Source organism: Macaca nemestrina, chromosome 6 (assembly GCF_043159975.1).
Source record: "Macaca nemestrina isolate mMacNem1 chromosome 6, mMacNem.hap1, whole genome shotgun sequence".
Classification (NCBI taxonomy): Eukaryota; Metazoa; Chordata; class Mammalia; order Primates; family Cercopithecidae; genus Macaca; species Macaca nemestrina.
The window spans coordinates 176,220,027-176,243,758 of NC_092130.1; the positions used below are offsets into that span (position 1 = coordinate 176,220,027).

At 41.3% G+C, this 23,732-nt stretch overlaps 1 long non-coding RNA gene across 1 annotated transcript; it reads left to right on the forward strand.

Moving 5' to 3' along the window:
• The first annotated feature begins 4,510 nt into the window (after nt 1–4,510).
• LOC112427991 (uncharacterized) lies at nt 4,511–12,976 on the forward strand. The gene is made up of 2 exons (XR_003019795.2): nt 4,511–4,618; nt 12,653–12,976. It is a non-coding gene; the product is annotated as an uncharacterized lncRNA (long non-coding RNA).
• Nucleotides 12,977–23,732: the final 10,756 nt, after the last annotated feature.

Genomic DNA, 23,732 nt, shown 5'->3' on the forward strand with positions numbered 1-23,732 from the left:
AAACTTATTTTAATGTGCATAGAATGGAGAAATCATAGGAATGTGGTTACCCAATAACCCAGTGGGGTATGGATTCTTACATGCACTTCATCACAGGAAAAGGGGAGATGGGGCTGTAGGAGCAAATGACCTTTGGGGAGAATGAATGGACCCATGGGGCAGACATCATCTTGTGAACAATTATTTTTGGGAATTGAAAGAGACCCGTGAACAGAAAAAGCTCAAAGTCCCTCTGAGATCTGGGTGTGGTCTTTAATTTTCAATCTCTTCCTCTGTGACACGAGTTTTAATCTTTTCCGGTTAATGAAATTTCAGGGAAGGCAAATGTGTTTCCCTCTGACATGTCTGGTTTCTCGGTAGATACAGACATTTCAGAGAAGTTTTGTCCTGCGCTTTGGGAGAGTCAGAAGATTGAGAGGTGATGGTGTGATGGTGCGGGAGAGTGAAGGACTGACAGATCTTGTGACTTTTACTTTTTTAGTTCACACATATTTCGAAGGGAAATATTCTAGTTTCCTACACAGTCATGGCTCCAAATAACCCAGAAACATAAAAAGAACTTGTAGCACAAGATGAGTTTCACTTCCGTGAACACTTGAACAATCTACTCATGTCATAAGATGAACAAACATGACTGAGCTGGCCCAGCAGCTCCCAGTAGCGGTTTTCCCTTCTTGCTGAGTAATAAGACCCCTTGTTTTTTATTCTAAGTTGGGCACAGGGGCCATACTGAATAAAGACTACATTTTCCAGTTTTTGCTGAAGCTTGTTGATGTCAAGAGATCAGTTCTAGCTGGCAGAATATAAGCAGAGCAGAAACAGGTAATGTCCTCAGAGGAACAATGCTTTTTTCTGCCTCCTTCTTGCTGGATGGAAATAGATACAATGGCTGGAGCACTAGTGACAATCTTGGACAATGAACTGGTAATTATGTGCGGAGAGCTGAGGAGGGTGCCATCCTCAGAGATCAGGAGCCTCCGAAAATCCTGCGAAGCCCATCCCGTAGCCTGCCACCTCCTGGCCAGCTTGTCTTTCGTGAAAAAGAAATGCATATCGGTTTTGTTTAACCCAAGTCTACTACTCCTAGGGACAGAAGGAGTGATTAACTCTCCTATATGTGACTTCCAGGTTAGAAGACTAAAACTCAGTTCCAGAATGACTCACAGTTATCTATAAAGATGAGATAAGAATAGATATCTTAGGACACAAAGGGGACAATAATTTCCTAAAATGACAGAAGGAATTAATGTTTACTTTTTCAAGCCTTGTTAATAGTTGAAGTAAGAGCAATATGTTTTTTCTTTATTTATATTGGTATTCACATGTTAACTCTTCCCATGTTAATGAATTGATGTGTTCCTTACAGTTTGTCATCATAATAGGGTAGCTGTTTTGAATGTTATTACTTTGCTCACTGTCAGTGTACTAACTACCATTGTTTTTTCTTGGACATCAAGAACTGAAATACGTATGCTCAGCTTGTAGATTTAAGTGTCCAAGTCCCTCTGCACATTGCCAGTTTTCATACTGGGTTTTACATGAAGGCTGCAGGCACATGGGAGTGAAACTGAGGACATAAGACAGCCAAGATGTGATGAAGCAAACTGGTCTCCCTTTTGCATGATGAGCAGTGATGGACGCTGTGAAATAACATCCTACCTGACCCAGAGCTGATGGGACAATGCCTGGGTGACCTGTGTTGCTCAAACCAACTCTCGACCTCGGTTAATTGTTCACTCTTTACATAACTTATTTCTGACCTCAACTGGTATTTCTACTGTTCCAGTGACCACACTCATCACTGACTAACTGAGGTTAACACAACACACTGCTGTAGTCTCTCAAATTCTTTTTGAGCCTCCCTGCTATATATTATCCTGGGACTTCAATTTCCCTCCAGCCGAGAGATTCCCCCTTTTTCCAAGCAGAGTGAACTCCTTAGCGCCCAGGGTGGTGGAGCCACACTGAGGATCTTGGCTGAGGTATGGCCACAGACCAGCTCACCCTGTGCTAAAAGTGGAGGTTGTGACAATCTTGCCTGAACAGGTATAGTAGCTCTCCCCACACAAACACACAATACACACACAAATACACAGCCACTCCACTGTGGGGAGAGACAGAGAGGAAAAGAGAGAGAAAATGGTCCCCATATTCCCTGGGGTGTTCTCAAATTTTTTTTTTTTTTTTTTTTTTTGAGACAGGATCTCACTGTCATCCAGACTGGAGTGCAGTGGCGCAATCATGGCTCACTGCAGCCTTGACCTGTTGGGCTCAAGTGATCCTCCCACTTCAGCCTCTGGAGTAGCTGGGACTACAGATGTGTGCCAGCACACCTGGCTAATTTTTATATTTTTTGTTGCCATGTTGCCCAGGTTGTGCTCATCTGACACTCTGGCTTATAAAAATAATTTTCTAAAGTATCCACTTTTTCCAAAGTTGAACATACTGAAGCAACTTGTCCAAAGCCAACGTTTTAAATAAATACTGAAAAATAAACAGAAGTGACCAGCATGGTGGTGATGTCACCCACAGCAGCCCCTGTTCGGTGATTAAAGGTTCAGTGGTCCTGCTTCCTGTCTATACAACTTCCCACTCATTGCATGGGTAGAAAAGCTCATCCTGAGGCCCCCAGCTTGTATGCCAGCATCTCCTCAGAGCCAGCAAGGCCTGGAGCACGTGTAGGGCAATGGCAGTGAATGGAAGAGCAGCGATGTGTGAAGTTCAAGTTCTCCCCTCTTTCCCATGAGGTCCACTGCTGTTGTGTTCTCTTCTCCCTATTAGGTTACTCTAGGCAGGTTAAGAGCAACCCTAATTATCCAGAGAATCTTAAAGTCAGACCTGGCCACATTGCTCCTAAGTGTACCAGGAACACAACACCCTCCATTCTGATGATCAACTCTGGCTAACAGTCCTACAGCACACACTCTCTGCCGGAGACTCTGTTTATTAATTCTTTAATCACCACCAGTCACCCTTTAAAGGAGAAACTGTCAGAGGCATTTGAACCAGAGTGATTCCATCTTGAATGAAGGCTAGGGAAAATGAGGCTGGGACTGGTTGGGCTGCATTGCCAGGAGTTTGGCATTCCCAGCCTCTAGATGTTTACAGCTACGAGAACAGATTAATAATGTTCACTAAACAGACCCAGGTTCAGGAATGTCCTGACATTCTGATATCTTGAGAACAAAAGCATTCCTAATTTTGCTTTAAAGATAACATTGATTCATGCAAGATATAATAATTAATGAAAATTAATCCTTTATCACAAACTCTTGTAGTAGAGCCCATCTCCCATGATTTGTTGTTGTTGTTGTTACCCTGTATACAAACAAGCATTATACCTAGGGTGGGTGCCCTCCTCCTCTTATTTCCGGGAACACCCTGCTCTGCCTACGGAGTAGCCATCCTTCCTCACTTTCCTGATAAACTTGTTTTTTCTTTATTTTATGGCTTCGTCTCAAATTCTTTCTTACATGAGATGCAAGATCCCTCTTTTAGGGTCTGGATCAGGACCCCTTTCTGGTAATAATACTGTTATTATCCTTACCTACAGATGAGGATGAATTATGACAAAGAGGTGTTAAGTGGTGGTCACAGCTGGAGAGCACCAGGCCATGCTGGGGTTGGATGGGTTCTCCTGGCTCAGAGTCTCTGCTGTCATCAAGCATCCTCTGAAGGATGCTCCTGTCTTCCCCAGGGACCCTTTTCAGGTTCTCAGAGTTTTGTGTCCTATTTTACTCAAGGGGTTTCTTTGGCCATGGATGTGGAGGACACGCTTGCTATTGACAGCTAGGGGTCATCGCGCTCAAGAGAGGACTATCTTCATCACACTGTTTTGGCCAGGAGTTAAAAATTTACCACTTTCACGATGATTCTCCACCCCTCGGTTCCCCTGGAACACCAGCTTTCTGTGCATGAATATCCTAACCTCCTGGAGGGAAATAATCACTGGCACAGGCTGTCTTTTGAGGTTAAGAAGGTCCTTAACAATGAATCCTTACGCTAAGCGCATGGCTTATGCTTGCTTTTTTTTCCCCCCACTAGGGAATGAGGAAATGCAAGGGAATCACCTCGTTTATACTCTGGTTTCCTTTCAGTGCATTAAAGAATGCCCTTAGGTTGACAATCCAAGCATTAACAGTTAGCACGTGTTTGTTTCATGTTTGCACATTTCTTTTGGCAAACACCCAATTTCCTCTCTACCATTTCTGACCGTCAAGGCTCACTCTTGTCGTGGGGGTAACTTGAAAAGTGAGTAACCAGGATTTTAGCTAACATAACCGAAGTCACAGTTGCATGATATAAGTGCTGATTTTGTCCCTGGGATGCCCTTGCAGTTAGCTTTTGAGTGCTCTCCCCATGACCAAGCTGTGCTAAGCACCTTTTCATTGTGTTTCACATGCCTTTTGGGGGTTGTTTATCACAGATGAAAAAGAACAAAGACAAAAACAAAACTATTTTGGTGCTTTAAAACATCATGATCAGTAACCAGTTTCTATTCTACACAAGAAAACTTTTTAGGATCACGCCCTCCCAAAGGGCGTGCTAACAGTTGTTTCTTGATCCAAGATATCTGTGATCAAACAAGTTCCAGAAACGCAGGATTGGACCAAGCAAGGTGAGTTTCTTGGAGCAGAATAGTCTTAGCCTTTATTCTGCTGGGGAATCTGCAGCTCCCTGTGAGGGAAGTCCAGCACTGGACAGCACAGGCTTAACAGACAGAGGAGAACTTTCCTGAGGGTCATTGCAAGGGATCAGTATCTGTTAAGATATTATTTACAAAATGATATACTTGATTTAGGATTCTAAAGGTGAATTTCTGTGGCTTCTGCTTGCAAACTTTCACGTATTCTAGCTAGGCAAACATAAACCAAAACTAAAATTCTAAGCCACCCAGCCAACTGAACGGACCTCCCTTCTTGGCCAAGGGAATCCCAAAGAAACTTCAAAAACCAGTTCAGGTCATGATGGAAAAGGCAGCCAGACATGCATTATTATGCCCTCCTCCCTTTAGGAACTTAGGCACAACAGACCAGCATTAATACTGAAATGGAGATCTTCAGACTGATAAAACGGACTCTTTGTAGCAACAAGATACCAAATTCGAATTCCATCCTGACTCTGGTATAGCATCACATGACAAAAAACAGATCCTGAAGGAAATCAAAGTATTTTACTCCACTATATATTAATATTTCTTTGACATATTTTGGAAGGGCTCTGCATAGCCTTCTCTTGTGAGGGAAATTTGCATTTTGTAGAGAATCTCCTTCCCTTACTAGATCTTTTCCACAGAGTCTGACACCTTTTAAGGTTGGAAAAGAGACATTTACCGTGTATTGTCTCTGAAGTCTGCTAACTGGAGGCTTCATTTACATGACAAGAACCTTGGCTTCTACAACCTCCCTTATCTTAACTCAAGTATGTCTTTCTGCTGACTACAAAGCTTTCAGCAAAGCTTAACTCTTTCAACCAATTGCCAATCAGAAAATCTTTAAATTCAATCTATGACTTATGATTGAAGTCCCCTCGCTTCTAGATGTTCTGCCTTTCCAGGCTAACTAAATGTAAAACTTACCAATGTATGTCTTTATCAATAACTTATCAATGTATGTCTTTGCCTGTAACTTCTGCCTCCCTAAAATGTGTAGAATCAAGCTGTAACCTGACCACCTTGGCGTGTTCTCAGGATCTCTGAAGGTTGTGCCCTGGGCCAGGGTCACTCATATTTTACTCAGAATAAATCTCTTCAAGTATTTTACAGAGTTTAGCTCTTTTTTTTTTTTCATTAATACATGTAAGACAAAGTGAAAAATTAAGTAAATTAACTATAACATTATGCATTTACATTTGGAAAGTTCCAAAGGTGTGGTGGGTGGTGGAAGGATTCATGAGAGAAGTGCCTAGGACAAGCAGCATGCCATTTAACAAATGCTTTCATGTTGCTCCCCTTGAATAAGTATTGCTTTTTCTCTTTACAAACTAAAGTTTATAAACCAAAGTTCTGCTCACATGGATACTAGAAAACATTTTCTACAAGCAGCCTGGCAACTCATTTGATGGTGTATATGACCATCATATATATGTACATATATAAGTACACACACACATACATACATATACATGTATGCATATATACCTGTGTATATATATATGTGTGCACATGTATATACATATATACACATATACACATATGCATATGTACACAAACACATACATATACATAACTGGCAAATGGATGCCCAGTTTTTTCTGAGGATAATGAGACATAATTTGTACATTGTGGAAAGAAAAGAATGAACAACTAAATATTGTGCTTTAAAGTTAATTTTGAATCGTGACGTAATTCTTCTCCTATATTATCTGCCTATTTACTTCATAAATAAATGTACTAACTGCCTCTGAACTGTACACTTAAAATGGTTACACTTTAAACTGTTTAATTCTATACTATGTGTAATTTAGTTCAACAAAAACAAATCAGCAGAGGCTGAATGTATCCATAAATATTTATTGTCTCACCAATCAAAACAGAAATGGCATACTTTGCAAAGAATAGGGTCCATTTGATATATGATAGTTTTGCCAGAGTTCTCTATCTGTTAAAATAATTTTAAGTAATTTGTTTTCATGTATGAAGTCAATGTAAAAAAAATTATGGCGTCTTACCAAAAAATCCGTAACTCCAGTCTAATCATGACAAGACATTAAATAAATCCAAGTTGAGGAATATTCAACAAAACACCTGACAAGCAGTCTTCAAAACTGTCAAATACAAGAAGACTGAGAAGTTGCCACAATCAGAGGAGATGAAGGTAGCGTGAATAAATGCAACTTGAAGAATTGGCCGGGTCCTGGCACTGTTTGGTCTTTGTGCCCAGGAAACCACCCTGGTGATATGGAATCCTGCACTGGACAGAAGGGTGTGTTCTGTGGAAAGACTGCTGAAGTCTGAATGAAGTCTGGAATTTAGTTACTAGTACTGCACTCATATAATTTTTTTACTTTTGATAAATACACAACAATAAATTATATGTTGGGGCAAGAGAACCCTCTGTCTCCCCTGTTGAGGTTTGATACTTGAGTCTGAGAAATGAACTGAAATATACTGATTAACAGGTGATAAGACATAAATTTATTAGGTGCTTGGAGACATCACAATACCTAACAATCCGACAAGACTTATATAACCTTTTTCATAGGGGAAACAGAAGCAGGGGCTCTAGGCACTGTTAGAAGAAAAGCAAATGATTTTTAGGGGAGATGAGTGGGCTTGAAGAACAGACAAATGCCTGGGACAGTCTATCTGGGCTGTGGGTGTGATGTCCAATCTAGTCTCTTCTCCCATGAGTTAATCTTCGTTGTTTTATGAAATTATAAGAAGCAGGCTCTTGACAACTGCATTACTTCCAAAGGAACTTCCCTTAGTTCAGGAAGTGAACCTCAGATAAGGTCCTCTTGCCTGTATTTCTGAAGTGGTAGAGGGACAAGAGTCTTGTACGTGGGGTCATAGAGACCTTGGTTCTGGGGCCGCTCCTTTAGTTCAAAGAGGCCAGCAGGTCAACGCACTGTACTTTGAGGCATTGTTTTCTGAACCCCAACGTATGTAAACTGATGACATTAGAGGCAGCTGGGTGGCAGATACTTGGAACTCTCTGTAGTATCTTTGCTACTCTTCTATAAATTTAACATTATTTCAATGAGAAAAATTTTAAAGTAAGAAAATAATGAGATTGAGAATTTTTTAAAGTTTCTTTTAAAAGTTTATAAATAAATGGGACTCAGTCATCTAGAAATTCAGGTAATTTTATTTAGGCTATCTAGAAATTGAATGATTCTATCATCTTCAACTTAATTGGTTGGTTGTATGTCAACTGAAATAGATGAAAGTTTCAACCCCTTCCATCTTTGGTTGTATGTCTAGGGGAGGTTCATTAACCTCTTGGCGCTTCAGTTCCTCATCTGAGAAACAAGGTATTTTAGTCAGTTCTGGCAGTCATAACAAAACCCCATAGGTTGTGGGCTTAAACAACTGAATTGCATTTTCTCAGAGTTCTGGAGGCTGGAAGTCTGAGATCAGGGTGCCAGCTTGGTTGGTTTCTGGTGAGGGCTCTTCCTGGCTTTTGCTAACAGCCACCTTCTTGCTTATGGGTCTTTCTTGCTTGTGGGAAGGGACAGAGTGAGCTCTCCAAAGGCTCGTCTTATAAGGGCACTAATTCTGTCATGGGTACCTGTATTTAATCCGTTCTCATACTGCTATAAAGAACCACCTGAAACTGGGTAATTTATGAAGGAAAAAGTTTAATGGGCTCATAGTTCTGCAGGCTTAACAGGAAGCATGACTGGGAGGCCTCAGGAAACTTACAATCATGGTGGAAGGTGAAGGGGAAGCAAGCACTTTCTTCACATGGCAGCAGGAGAGAAAGAGTGGGGAGGAAGTGCCACACAGTTTTAAACCATCAGATCTCATGAGAACTCACTCACTATCATGAGAATAGCGAGGGAGAAATTCGCCTCCATGATCCAATCACCTACCACCAGGTCTGTCCTCCAATTGGACAAAAGATTTGGGCAGGGACACAAATCCAACATATCAGAATTCCACTCTCGGGACCCCATGTAAACACAATTAAATCCCAGTGTCCCACCTCCCAATACCATCACATTGGAGATTGGGGGTTTAATTTATGAATTTCATGGGGACACAATTAAGTCCATTGCATGGGGAACTGCACACCAACAAGGCAACTTGTTTCTGCTGAGTGACATTATGTTTACAATATTCTGTGAAGTTGCTGCCATGTGGCTGCCCTTCACTGAGCACCAGGACTGTTGTGTGGCTGTCAACATGATTCCCCAGCACCTCTGTGGTTATGGACAGTGATTCATGGATTTAGGTTCAGCATCTCCCTAAAAGGGTAAGATATTTAACTACATTAAAAAGTGACAGATGACACCACTGTCAGGAATAGATACAAACTCTGCAACTCTTAAGTTAATCCAGATCATTTACTTGACACAAGTAACTTCACATCCATCAGGAGCAAAAGGGGTTTAAAACTCCATCCATACCAGAGTGATAAGCTCAGACAGTGCAGGATAGGGGACAATAATGACACATTAGAAAAGAGGATGACACAGCACGGAAGGCAGAAGGCAGGACCTCCATCCACACAACAGTGATGGCAGCAATGCCACCAGAATAGAAAAGGTGTCGGGGAACCCTGTCTGCAGAAGGGCATTAGAACTGGATCCTGAAAGATCTGGATCTGAGGGACTCACCGGAATATAAAGGGGACAAGGAAAATGCAATGAGTACAAAAGAGTCTGCAGGCCTGTCCCCAGAGATGTCAGGCTGGAAACAAATCTGACTGGGTTGTTCTATAGGCACACCTCTCTGCGTTTCTTTGTACATGGTAAAACACTTGGGAACACAAAGCCAGCCAGCAGGACCGACACCACCACTTTATTTTGACTGAGCCCCAGCTCCAGAGAAGAAGCTTAGAGCCAGAGCATCTTCCTCCTGAAGATACCCTCTCACTCACCTCCTCTGTTCCCTGAGCTGTGCATGAAGAAAGCGCTGTAATCAGGAAGTGAGTTTTTGTCTAAAAGGGTTGAATTTCAATGGGTCAAGACTTGGATGTCATAGTGTGTGATGGTTAATATTGAGTATCAACTTGATTGGATTGAAAGATGTAAAGTATTTTTCCTGGGGGTGTCTGTGAGGGTGTTGCCAAAGGAGATAAACATTTGAGTCAGTGGGCTGGGAGAGACAGACCCACCTTCAATCTGTGTGGGCATGATCTAATCAGCTGCCACCATGGCCAGAATAAAAGTAGGCAGAAGAACATGGAAAGACTAGACTGGTTTAGTCTCCCAGCCTACATCTTTCTCCTGTGCTGGATGCTTCCTGCCCATGAACATGGGACTCCAAGTTCTTCAGCTTTGGGACTCTTGGGCCTTTGACCACAGACTGAAGGCTGCATTGTCAGCTTCCCTACTTTTGGGGTTCTGGGACTTGGGTTGACTTTCTTGCCCTTCAGCTTGCAGACAGCCTATTGTGGGACCTCACCTGGTGATTGTGTGAATCAATATTCCTTAATAAACTCCCCTTTTTAGACACATCTGTCCTATTAGTTCTGTTCCTCTAAAGAACCCTGATCAATACACAGTGCCATATGCAGCTTTTATTCCAATGAAGTTAAACCTGAGAAAGAGGCCACACAGGTGGTTCTCCTCTCTGCTCCTCAGAGGAGAAGTCCACTTGCCTTCTTGGTGACTGACAGGCTCTGAGGTTCCTGTCTCATCGTCGGTCATCCTTTTTCCACCCCAAACTCCACAACAGGTCGGGACACTCAGAAGCTCAGAGAAGTGTGCATGTTTCTACATTGCTGGACAGCTCAATGCTCACGTCCCTTGAGCTCTCCAAGGCTGACCTTTATGTCCTGCAGGAAGGACATTTGAGCCAGCCTGCATCCTCCACAAAGCAGAGCCTGGGGTGAGAAGTAGGTGCCAGTCCTTCATGAGGTGGTGAGGGTGGAGGATAAGGGAGGTGAGACAAGAACACTGTGAAGTAGAAGTGGTGTGATGTCCAGCATTGCCCCTGCTCCAGGCGCTCCCAGGAGACCCACCAGCCTCTTAGCAGGCAGCCCTATGGTCCACAGGACCTCTCCAGGAGAGCTGATGGGAGGCATCGCACCTCAGAAAATTCTGGAGAGGGAGGGAGGGGTTCTTCCATCTACCTTGCTTCCTCCTACCTCCCTCCACCTTAGAAGAGCTGCCTTATAGGCACTTCCAGGTGTCCCCTCCCGTCCTGTGCAGCGGGAAGCCAGGCCAATGTTCTGGGTCATGGAATTGCATCAGTGTCAAGAAGGAGGCTGACCAGACACAGGCAGAGCACAGAGCATGCGGGAGAAAGAAAGAAGGGTCAGAGGAGGCTGAGAAGGGTCACAGGGCTGAGCTCTCAAAATGGCCCTAGAAGTGTTTTATCTTTCCTCGTTTTTGGCATTTTAAAAAATCGTCATTCGGGCATGACACAGCAGGGCTGGGCCAGAATATTCAGCTCACTGAAACACATGCTCAGCTGTTGTTCTGGATAAAGGACGTGAGGTAATGAATAATTCCTGAAGTTTGGTGGAGAATTTGGCCACATTTTAAAGGCACTGGAAAGAAAAACATTGTTTCTGCATGTTAGTGAAAGAGTAGTGAAGAGCACAGTGGGGCAGTGAGGCTCAGGGGTGAGAAGCAGCCAGGGAAACAGGATCCTGAAGAGGATGCATGGTCTTGATTATCTGGGATGATGCTGGGAATGCTGACGTGGAACCTGCTCCTTTTTAAGTACCACCTTAGTGGCATCAAAGGACTATGGCTGTGAGTGTGTTGAATAACATTTAGATACGCAATCTGAATGTCTTAGTACAGATTGCCAGGTCTAAGAGAGAGTATGTTTTCATTTAATAATAGCTTTGGAGTTCTCATTTCTCTCTGGTGGCATTATTCATTTCCCTCAGGCTCCTGGTTTAAAATGAAGGGTTCATGGATTGGTCTGATATCAAATCACTAACACAGCCAACACCAAAGTGAAAAGAGAGTCCCAGGAAGGGCAATGAGCCCAGTGATCTCGCCATTTTGATGGTTCTCATAAATCCAAGCATTTGCTAAAATTAAAATGGCAACCTCAAAGCCAGGCACAGTAGTAATTGAGAAGCAAAATTAGTACATTGCTGGAGAAAATAGAGAGAGAAATTAGAGACTAAAGTCCATTTAGACTGACAAAGGATGGAGAGGGAGAATTCAGAGGAAACAAAGGGAAATTATACATTATACACATACACACTTAGGATCAGGGACTACAAGGCCACACTGTTACCATGAAAAGCAGACTGTTAAGTTTTATGATGCTAGGAGACAAATGCCTTCCAAGAAGAAGTAAAAAATCCCACTAGGTTTATACAATCCTAGCCAGCAAAGTTTATGCTTTCAGAAAAATGTGTCTGAAAACAGGGAATTACAACACAAACCATTGTGTACCACCCCCTCCTGCCCTGGGGTTCCATGACGGCTTTCACAGATAGACATAGGAGATATTGAACTCGAATTCTGCGGTGCATGGGGGTTTCTTTGCCTCTGGTGGAATTCCTTTCCCTCTGAAATGCCATTATTCTCAAGGACAGTTTTCTTTCTCCCTGGCTTATTGTCTGAGTAAGCCTTTATTGCAGGCAAGGAATCTTCGGCTACACTGGGCAGTGCCAAGAACAGTCAACAATAAACAAATAGTCATAACATTCAGCAGCATGTCCGTTATTGGAATGCGTAAGATAATTGTGGAGCAGGCTCAGGGAGCTTTGCATTTCTCTCCCTCCAGTCCCGGAGATTGCTTGCAAGTTTTCCTTCACGTTTTAAAAATATTGGAGCTGCTCCTTAAATATTTTAATGGCCTTTGCTCCCTCACATTCACTTCGACCCAGCTTTCTGACTTAGCTCTAATAGGACATGAAGCTGTCATCTCTACCCAGCACTTGCTATGTCTACTCAGAAGCCTATTGTTTAAGTTTATTGCCTATTTCTTAGCTGGTATTCTTAACTATCTCTTTCTGATATGGTCAACTCATAGATTTTGCTCTCATGCTTTGTGTCTATGCTTCTCTGCCAGGCAACAAACCCTGCAATTTGCTTTTGAATCCTACAACTGAGTACTTGGATGGTCAGGGTGGTTTCAGGATACCTTTGAGGGATACATGTGAAGTTGGAAGCCCCGTGGCATGGAAGCTTTGCAGATGTTGCTGTCTCCATGGATCAATTGCAAACACAATGACCTAATGAGCAGAGAAATCCCATCTTGGAAAAAAAGAGAAAGCTGAGTCTACAGAGCCCCTACTTAGGAGTCTAAGACTTGATAATCAATTGTGAAATATGGAATCTAACAGAAATTTAAATTCTATCTCTATTATATTAGGGTTAATAAAAAAGGGGCATATATGAGTAGTCTTTAAAAATTTCTTCTTGTGACTCCAGTTCAATAGGCTGAAATGAATTCGTTTAATATGACTTTCCACATTCTATGTTAGCCATATTCTTTGAATTATCATATACACAACATTCAATACTATTTTAAAAATAAATATCCTAGAGTCCCACCTCATACCATTTGCTGAGATTTTCCATTTAATTTTGTTTGATGTGGCTTCTGGTAATGTGGACGTGCCTGTGTGTGGATGTGTGTGTGTGTGTATGAGAGAGAGAGACAGAGAGAGAGAGAGAAATAAACGTGTACAGGTCACTCTGGAACAGCAGGGGATTAAAGAAGCCAACGCCTGCATAGAAAAAAAATCCATGCATAACTTTTGACTCCTCAAAACCTGAATCACTAATAGCCTACTGTTGACTGGAAGCCTTACTGATAACATAAACAGTAGATTAATGTGTATATTTTATGCATTCATAACATATCTAACATTTTGTAATTGTAAAAATATTTCTAGGCTACACAATTCATTTGTGAGTTTTTAAAAATTGTTAAAAACCTCCAAAATTTTTCCAATATATTGATTGAAAAAAAAATCCACATATAAAAACCTGTGCAATTGAAACCTGTGATGTTAAAGAGACTATTTTACTATGCTTTCAGCATGCGGGCATTTAGTGGGGTTGGTTGGCTGGGAAACTTACCCTAAAGCTTTTGCCGATGTAGAATACACTGGATATACAGCACAAAACAAAATTACCAGGAGGACTGCGTTTCAATGGAGTGACAAGAATGTTCAAAATGAATAAAATATTTTCAGTGAAGGTCAGCACATTTGAAGAAGTAGGTAAAAACGTAGATAAATCTTATGTAATATTTACTCAGGATAGATGATTTTTTTGTTGTTGTTGTTTCTGCATACACTTTATTTTTAGAGCAATTTTAGGTTTATAGAAAAATTACAGAGAAAGTACAGAGTTCTCATGTACACCACCCCCTCCTCTCCAGTTCCCCTTTTATTATTAACAGTGTGCATGAGTGTGGTATATTTGTAACAACTAAGGTACCAATACTGATGAGGTAGTTTGAATAGAGCCTCTGACTTGGACACCTAAGAGTTCCCTGCAGAATGGCTGACTTAAGATCTGAATCTAGGTTCACCTTCTTTTGCATCTACAGTAATGATAGCCTACCTGGTTTTATTTGACTTTCTTCAAATTGAAGCCTTCTTCTAAGGCAAATTCATGGAGGTTGTCTGCAGGAAGAAGGTGGCTGAAGCTCTTCTCGCAGTCCACTTCCAGGAAAGACACTGCAGGAGCAGAAGAGCTAGGGCTCCCCTTTTTATTACTCTCATATCCTCAGCAGGGCTTGGTGTGAAATCGGGAACCGGGTACTGTGAAGGCAACTATTAATTACTAGGAAAGAGTACAACTTATTTCGTAAGTGCATTTACACATCCTTTTTAACAAAAAGACACAGTTTGAAACATGCCAATTCAACCCAGCAGAGTTGCTGACTGCTGAAAGTGCACAGTCTGCGACTTCACAGTCCTGTAGGTCTTATGAGCTCAGATTTCTGAAAATATGTTTTCATTCATCTGAACAGCCCTTACTCAGAAATCGGAATTGAGGGAGAAATGTCAAAATGGAGAGGACATTAAGTGTTTGCTAATGCATTTGACTTTAGTTTCCTTGGATTCAATTTGGCAGCACGTATTTAACTTAAAACTCCCTTAATTATTTCTAAGAATAAATGGAAAGAAAAAACTCCCTTGGCAGAGACAGGGATTAAATGTGTGAGACCTGGAGTGTGTTGGGGTGGTCGGGGGACGGCCAGCACTGGCTCTGCCTCCGCAGTGGGATGATCACGACTCGACTTTATCTGTCTGGGTTGTCATTCATTTTAATTCTAAAATGAGTCCTTCTAGTTCTAAAGATAATTGTATCTGCAGATAATTCTTAGTACATGATCATAGGAGGACCAGAAATATAATCTTTCTTGAAATCAAATTAAACTCAACTTCAAGTTTAATCCATTTATTTGTTCCAAAAATTGTAGAATTGCCCTTAATATTTCATCTATTGCAATGCCACACCAGGTGTCTTCATGGCACAATCTCCACGGTGTTGACATCTTTCTGGGGAAAGAAGGTTGAGGAGGAGAGGGACATCTGTGCTTTGGAAGCATCATCCACTGTTCATCTCTTGGAGACACTGTGATAGTGAGTAATTTCTTATCACAATTGTCATCGACTTCATTGGGCAATCTGTTAACTAATGGTGTTTCAACTGCTTTTCCTTAGGAAAGAAAAGAGAATTAGATCAGTGCCAAAAAAAAGTGGGCTTTTTGTCTGCTTCTTTTAAAAATTTTTAAATAAATTGCTTTCTTTTCTCCTCCTTAATCAGTGTTTCTCAACCCTGGAAGCATGTCAGAACCACCTGGAGAGCAATAAAAATACCGATGACATCATCTGGGCCCAGGCCAACTAAACCAGACTCTCAGGGGAAAAGGGCTGACTTTTTTTCCCGCCCTCTTGAGGGCGGGGGCCTGTTTTTCTTTCAGTTCTTTTCAGTTCCTTCCCCATAGAAAGAACTGGTCCCGCTAGTTGTCCAGAGACCACACTTTGAGCCACTGCCTCCTCAGTGACTTTTAAGGCAGTAGTTCTAAAGTGTGGTCCCCGGACAACTAGCAGCACCAGTATCTCCTGCACAGGAAGTGCCAATTTCCTCCCAGCCCTGCTGGCTGAGAAGCTCTGGGTGTGGGTCCAGCAGTCTGTGCTGTAAGGAGCCCTCCAGGTGCTGCGGCGGTGGGCTGAAGTCTGAGAACCACCCATCTAAGATCTGTGGCTTCAACTCTCCCATCTCGAGTGCAGTTTCAACTTTCTCTCTACCTTCGTTCAGCTGGCTCCCGGTGTGCATCTAGGTGTCCCAGCAATGCCTCGTATTCATGTTCAATACAAGATTGAGTCTTTCCTTGTTTCTTAAACCATCTGTGCTCCTCACCATGATTCTGACGTTTAGGCTCAACAACTGGGAGCTGTCTTCAGTTTCACCTTGTTTCCTTCGTCTGGCAATTGATCTGTCCCCGAGCCTGTGTGCCTCTCCCTCGCCCTCCCCTTTGCCACAGGGCTGGCTATGCTCTTATTATCACTCTGCCATGAGCTCCCACTGCCATGAGCTCCCACAGAAACCCTTCTGGAGAGGAGGAGGACTCTTTCTTCATCTTCCCGTCTATCATCCTTATCACCTTGTTGCTTCGTTCCGAAAAACCTTCAGTTCTCATCAAAGCCCTCTGCCTCTCTTAGCACCATAAACAAACAGATCCATTACTTCACAAAAATTAGTACCAGAGCCAAGTCCCTGTCTCCCATCTGATCTGGTGACATTTATCCAAAAGCAACCAAGTTGCTTTTCTGTGTGCCCTCCTCAGACCCCAGAGGCTGGCAGCGTGAGCCGCCCCGGGCTTCCTGCCTCTACAACTGGCATCACATCACATCGCAGCTTCTGCTGGAAGCTCTCTCCTGAGGTTCAGCCTGAATCTGTCCTCATATCTGTCATTCATCCTTCAAGAGTCAGCTAAATTTTGACTGCCTCCCACCCAGAAGGAATCACTTCCTCATTTGTGCTCCTGTAGGATTTACTTCGTAATATTTATAACACTTGGTGTGAGTCTAGCTTTTGTAATGACAAACAGGACCTAAACTTAGGAGTCAGTTCTCTCTCTCCCCACCCAGGCTTCATAAATGGGTTAAGTGTTGGCTTATTTCTTTCTCTCCTTGGATTTTACTCCTTTACCTTTAACTTCTTTAACCTTCTGCTCCTATCATCTGCTTGGATCTCCGTGGCATCAGTCAACACATATAAGCAACGCTTTGTCAGGGGCCTCTCCAGACAGGTTCTCTATAGATCTTTTTCTAATTTTCTTAATGGTATTACCACTATCAATGATTCAACGTGACTCCTTGAAGGTGTTTTTGACACATTCCCCTTCCACTCCCATATCTGTAACTTGCTCTAAAGTATTGACTCTTTTGTTTTATTTATTTATTTTTTATTTTTTTGAGACTGAGTCTCGTTCTATCACCCAGGCTGAAGTGCAGTGGTGCCATCTCATCTCACTGCAACCTCTGCGTCCCGGGTTCAAGCGATTCTCGTGCCTCAGCCTCCCGAGTAGTTGGGATTATAGGCACCTGCCACCACATCCAGCTAATTTTTGTATTTTTAGTAGAGATGGGGTTTGACCATGTTGGCCAGGTAGGTCTTGAACTCCTGACATCAAGTGATCCACCTGCCTTGGCCTCCCATAATGCTAGGATTACAGGCATGAGCCACCATGCCCGGCTAGTTTTATTCTTTATGATAGGAATTTTCCTCCTTAGTCAACAACCCAGTTGATCTCTTATACATTTATGCCGGCTAAATGTGGAGCAAACAGGCTGGAGCAAGTCTTTGGGCAAGGATGACCTTCTCCTGTGTTCTCCACTGTGAGTGCTAAAACCCTAACGCCATAGCCAGGCAGGACAGGACCCCTGGCAGCTATAGCTCTGTGCAGAAGGGACAATTGTTAAGAATCTACAGAAGGCAAATGCAGATGTGCTTATGAATGATTACCCTACATTACGGTAATCATGGTGCACATCTCACTTCCATTCATAAGCAAAAAATTAACTTCGCTGTCTTTTGCCTCACCTCTGGACACATTCTTAGCTTATCAAATCTCCCGTCTCACCCTTGAACACTTTGTCAAACAGGTTTCCCATCTTTTCCATTAGTTTCAGTAGGACATGCTCATTTTTTAGCAATTTAGAAAGTTGAGACTGTTTCCTATTTCAATTTCTCATGACACCCAAGACGTCCATCCTTCCCTATGGAGAGGCTATCACCAGCTTGAGAATTTGGAGCAGGAGAATGCCAGCCTGCCTGGTTTTCCTCGCTCCTCCTCTTGGGTGGAGGCCAGGACTTGGAAAGGGGAGACATAAAGGGTTAGAAACTCTTTCTTGATGAGACAGCAGCCATCTGGGTTAGTGCCATGTTCCTGATAAGCAGTGGGGGCATGTTGGCTCTGTCTCTCTCTCTCACGGTACCTACAGAAACCTCACAGACCTGCTGTCCACTCTGAGCCTGTGGTTCCCTGGCAAGGTCTGAGCTCTGCTCCTATACTCGATTGTGGCACCCTGTGCCTTCTGTTCCAGGATACCCCAAAGTTCCTTTCTGCTAGAATTGCATCCACTGGTAGGCAGGGTTCTTGGTAGGGCCTTCCCCATGATGCAATCCTAGCTACTTCTGGAAGCATCTTCTTGGGCCATGGGACAGGTCAGTGTCATGCCCTAACCACTGGCACAAGAGCTCCCCTCAGCTGGCCAGCAGGGGCTGCTCCTACATGCCCAGGCGAGCGTCTAGTGTCAGTGTTGGTCTCCTACAAACTCTGGGAGGCGCACATTGAATGCTCTCCCCAGAGAACTCCCCTAGGGCTTCCCAGGGAGCTTCTGCAGCTCAGAAAGCCCCCAGCAGGCGTAAGGGTAGGGAGATAGATGTGAGTCTTCATTCCAGCAGATCACCTTTGCTCTCTGATTATTTCTCTCCAAGACACTTGTTTGTTTTGATGTGGGAAAGGAATGTAGAGCATTCCAATAACTTTGCCTGATAAATCCTCAACCTTTTTCTCACTGTAAATCATTAACATTTTCTATTATACTCCAGAGGTGAGTGAATAGTCTCAGAACCAGTTTTGGGCCACCACATGGACTATATGCACAGTTCTGCATCTCTTTTCAGAATGTGGAATGATTGAGACATGTTTTTCTCAGCTTTGACGCCTCAGGTGAGACCAGAAAAAAAAATTAACATCTGGCTGCACAGTTAATTGTAGCAAAATATATATGAGGTGCCTTAGAGTAGCAAGTTCAAATCCAGATCAGAGCTAACTCACTCCAGAAAAGACAGAAGCTCCATAGCCTAGGTGGTATCTGTCTCGTTCAGTCCAACTGCGTCTTCTCCCACACTGGCCATGTTTCATGGTCTCATCCGCTTTCCATTCTCTTATTTTTCTCGTCAAGCTTCCTGTAGCATGGGAAATTTCCCGTGTGCCTCTGTATGTGCACACATCCTCATGTACACTTAATGTACACTTAGCTGAGCATATATTCTCAGATTTTAGAAATTTACTTGATCAATATTAAAATTGAAAGGGGAAATTTTAGTCAGTTTTGTTCTCAGGGCAGTTTTTCTTCTTCTGTTAAGCTTTACAAAACTATGTATTATCAGTGTGTGACTCCTCTCCCAATTCACAGCTCCCTGGGGCTTACATTTTTAAATTATTTTAATAACATCCTGGTGCACAGTGCTCTGTGCATTTTCTGACTGAGCACCCTGGGAAGGCTTAGGAGGGTCCCAGAGGGAGTCAGAGACAGGAATCTTCTTTTCCCAAAGCCCCAGTGGTTGGTGTTTAAATAGTAAGTAATTTCCTTTTGTCTCTAGAAGTTCCATAGGCAGATTGCCAGCTGCCTTGGGTCTGCAGCTCTTGACTTTGCCAACGTTTAAGATATTGACTAAGCATATTAGATTAAAAAGGAAAACTTTCTTTTCCCATTATTTATAATTCCTGTGTTTCCAAATCAGTTTCTGTAAATATGTATCATTATTATTGAACAAATTCTGCATTAAATTAAAATGAAAATATTTCATTTTACTTATAATTCACAACCATGCTTATTTCCTAATTATTTTACTTTGAATTATTAGATCAGGTTTCCAAGTTTAGCTCTGTGTTAATTTGCACAAATGATTGGAGGTGGTTTGGGGAGTGTATAAAAAGGCTCAACCATTTTGCTATCCACAAGGTGAACATGTTCTTTGCAGTAGTAGAAACCGAACTCTTCTGTTTTTGGTCACTGAAACATCCATATTAAAAAAACAATTTTAAAGGAAACCCTTTAAATGCACATCAGCAAACACATGAAAAGAGTCTCCCCAAAACGATAGATTAGTTTTATTCCAGGAGGGCAGCAGAAAGAATTACGGGAAGGGTCACTGACACGGGTGTTTTCTTCTTTTACCGAGAGGCTGACCAAGAATTGCCTGCGGAAAGCACCTCTAAAAAGAAAGAATTCATCAGGACGCGGGCGGCTAGAACTCAAATCATATGTGGTCGCCATCTTGTCGCCTCACTCCATATCCTTCATTTTGGTTCTTCATTAACAGCAGAGGCTCGGCCTTCCTTGGAGGACTTTTTGAAAAGGTTTTCCATTCTGCAATTTCACACTCACATTTTGAAAGAACATATAGTCAAATCTCGATTTCTTAATTAACATCAAGAGTGAAATAATACCTCCTGGATGAGTATTACTCTTCTTCCTTTATCCAGTTACCATTTCTGAGTTTGGAGTGAAGTCATACAACATTTTCAGTGCAAATTTAAATTTTAAGTATAAAGCAACAATGTTTTTTAAAGTATTTGCATTAAGCTTCAAAAATACATGCATGGCAATTGTTTCTGTTTAAATAAATGCTTTAACGTTGTCCGTTTCTCAGATATCTTTCTTCTGTACCATCCTTTCCTCTTTATTGATTTCTTTATCCTGGTTCACTTAAAAAAATCGTGTGTTACCATCCTGGCTAACATGGTGAAACCCCGTCTCTACTAAAAAATACAAAAAAAAAAAAAAAAAAAAATTCGTGTGTTACAGGGCAGGGAACATCACACACCGGGACCTGTTGTGGGGTGAGGGAATGGGAGAGAGATAGCATTAGGAGAAATACCTAATGTAAATGACAAGTTAATGGGTGCAGCAAACCAACATGGCACGTGTACATATGTAACAAACCTGCACGTTGTGCACATGTACCCTAGAGCTTAAAGTATAATAATAAAAAAAATTTAAAAAATTCGTGTGTTAAAAGAGGTATTAAATGATATATTTCCTATGTTATTTATTTAACTTTTAATTAATTTATTTTGGCTGTTGCACATGTATGAGGGTTAGCTGAGTGTTGAACTCAACAGTCATAATCATTTTCCCTTCAAACTAGGTAAATATGACTGCAGACATCTAAACCAATCTGATTCTGGTTTCTTTGCAAGAAAATTGTCCATTCCAAGTAGATGTAGGTTTTATTTTCTTTATATTAAATAAAATAAATTAAATTAATTTGTTTATATTAAATTTATATCAAATTAAATTTCTTTATATTAAATATATTTTCTTTATATTAAATGGTCTTTCAATGATTTTTAATTGAAATTTAGAAGTCAAACCATGGAATTGGAATTGTACCAAAGCAGTACCTCAGAATCTTTTTTAACATAGGCAACCACTATCAATCGGTAATAATTGGTGCACAAGATGAAAGCTATTTTCTACCTCTTCTCTAAATAATAGGAGGTTTTTAAACTAACTTTCTAATTCATTAATTAGATTTTCTGTGGTAGCTTGTATGTTACTTCTATTACATTTCAAAATTTGGAAGTCAGCTTTTTATTTCCCAGAATGCTTTGTTTCTTCCATACTGTTTTGTGCTTGTGGCAGGCTTAGTATGGTGGTTTTGATGATTTAAGTTTTTCTATTTTCCCTCTCAATTTATAGGGTCTCACTCTTGTCATTCAGGTGGGAGTGCACTGGCGTGATCTAGGCTCATTGCAACCTCCACTTCGCAGGTTCAAGAGATCATCCAGCCTCAGCATGCTGAGTAGCTGGGATTACAGGTGCACACCACAGCCCCCCTAATATTTCTATTTTTAATAGGGTATTTAGTGTTTTTGTATTTCTAGTATTTTAGTTTGCTTACATTCATTGATGAAGACATTAAGAATTGACATCAATCCTTTGGTAATGGACTGAGTGTACCCTCCCCCAACTCTGGGTGAATATGACCAAGAAGAATTTCTGCTCACTCAGCTCGTTTTCGGTCCTCAGACACCTGGACCCAAGAGTTTCTCATGGGCCCTGGAAATTCGGGGGCTGAGAGGCACTGCCCCTATTTCTACAGAGGCTTCCCAATAGTGAGTAGGTTGTGCCTGCTCAGTCTTCTACCAAAGCTGTTCCATGTATCAGGCACGTAACCAGACGCTCTTTATACTTTACAAATTTGATAATCTCTTTTCATATTGCATTGGTTTTGACATTTCGTAAGAAATTGGGAGACGTTAAGGATTTGCATGCATGGCTTTATACATTTTTGAGGGTATTTTAAAATTATCCTTTAAAGTTTTTTAAAACCTAGCACTTTAGAATCCCCATTTATAAAATAATGTTCATATGATTAGCTATGATAAATTGAAATGTCACTTGAACTCTTTTCTCATCCCACATCACAGTAATGTAAAGTACAAAGCCTATTTGTCTTTGGGTTGGAGTTTAAACATTTAGTGCTCTATAGTTAGTTAGCTTTCATCTACGACTCCCAAGTTGCTGTGAATGTTTTGTAGGATTATCCCTTAACAAATATGCAGGAGATAAAATTGGAGCAGTTATTACTATTTCTCTCTTAAAATATGGGACTGAGGATGGAGTGATGTCTGCCGCTTTGTCATGGTCATGTGGTGATGTGTCTGGCTCACTGGTCAGGTATCTGTCCACACAACTATGGCGATTTCATGTTTTACACAACTTTCTCTCCTTTTCCACCCAATTTTAGCCTTTTGGGCTTCTGTGCACACATATACTGCCTTCATAGCACTCTCAAATGACTACATCCCATTGTGTTTTGCTACATGTGAAGACCATGGTAGATTTCAAATTCTTGAAAATGAAAGATCTTCAATTCTCTAAAACGGCAATCCTAAAAATTAAAACACCATTTTAGAAGACGGATACATTCTCCAAGTACAACAGAATGTTTTTAGGCAATTATTGATCACATTTAATAAGTAGAATTTTGCTACAATTTTTGGGAAATTGACATTGAGTCTATGCCCAAATTATTATTATTAAGTATAATTAATATAACAACTTATATAACTTAACTTATATTAACTTATATAACTTAATATAATTAATATATTAAAGATAATTATTAAGTATTGCCTTTTCCACTAACACCTTCATCAAAGTTCTGTTTTATTTACATTCCAAACCATCTTTATGCTGTGTTTGAAGTGCACCTAAAAGTAAAGAAGGAGCTGGTATGGCGGGAGGGGTGGAGATCTATAAGCCAAATTGTCAGATCTTACTCTCCGAATCTACAGCTCATCTGCTCCTCTGCAGAAATCTATAATGCAGACACTCATGCAGAGGTAGCTTCTGTACCAGCAAAGCAATCAACTGATCAATTAGAAGGAATAGAATCTAAACCTTTGACCACTAAAACGGTATGTATTTGAATCATAACAAATGAATTTGGTAAGGTAACCTCAATCTAATTTGTATGTAAATTATCATGTTATTCTAAAATATTAAGCTTTTACTCTATTTAAATCATAAGCAAAGAAAAAAATAAAGAAATTCTTCAAATGTCTTTTTAGCAAAGCCAAATATTGATAGCATTCAGACTTCTTTAAAAATAAATAAAACTTGGCATTGGCTGCCTGGAAAATCACTTCAGGACTAATAATATTCCAGGAAATATATCTCAGCTTATGTTAAGCAAGAGACATAAACTGTGTGACTTACTTCAGCTGCCGGGGATTGATTAAAGTGTAACCAGCTGCAAATATAATAAGAACCTATGGGTGTGCTCTAAGCATAAAACTAATGTTGGTTCAAAGCATTTCTTCTGGGTCATCAAGCCAACATCAGTCATGAGGTCTAGAAAGATCACTGGATGGTTACTCT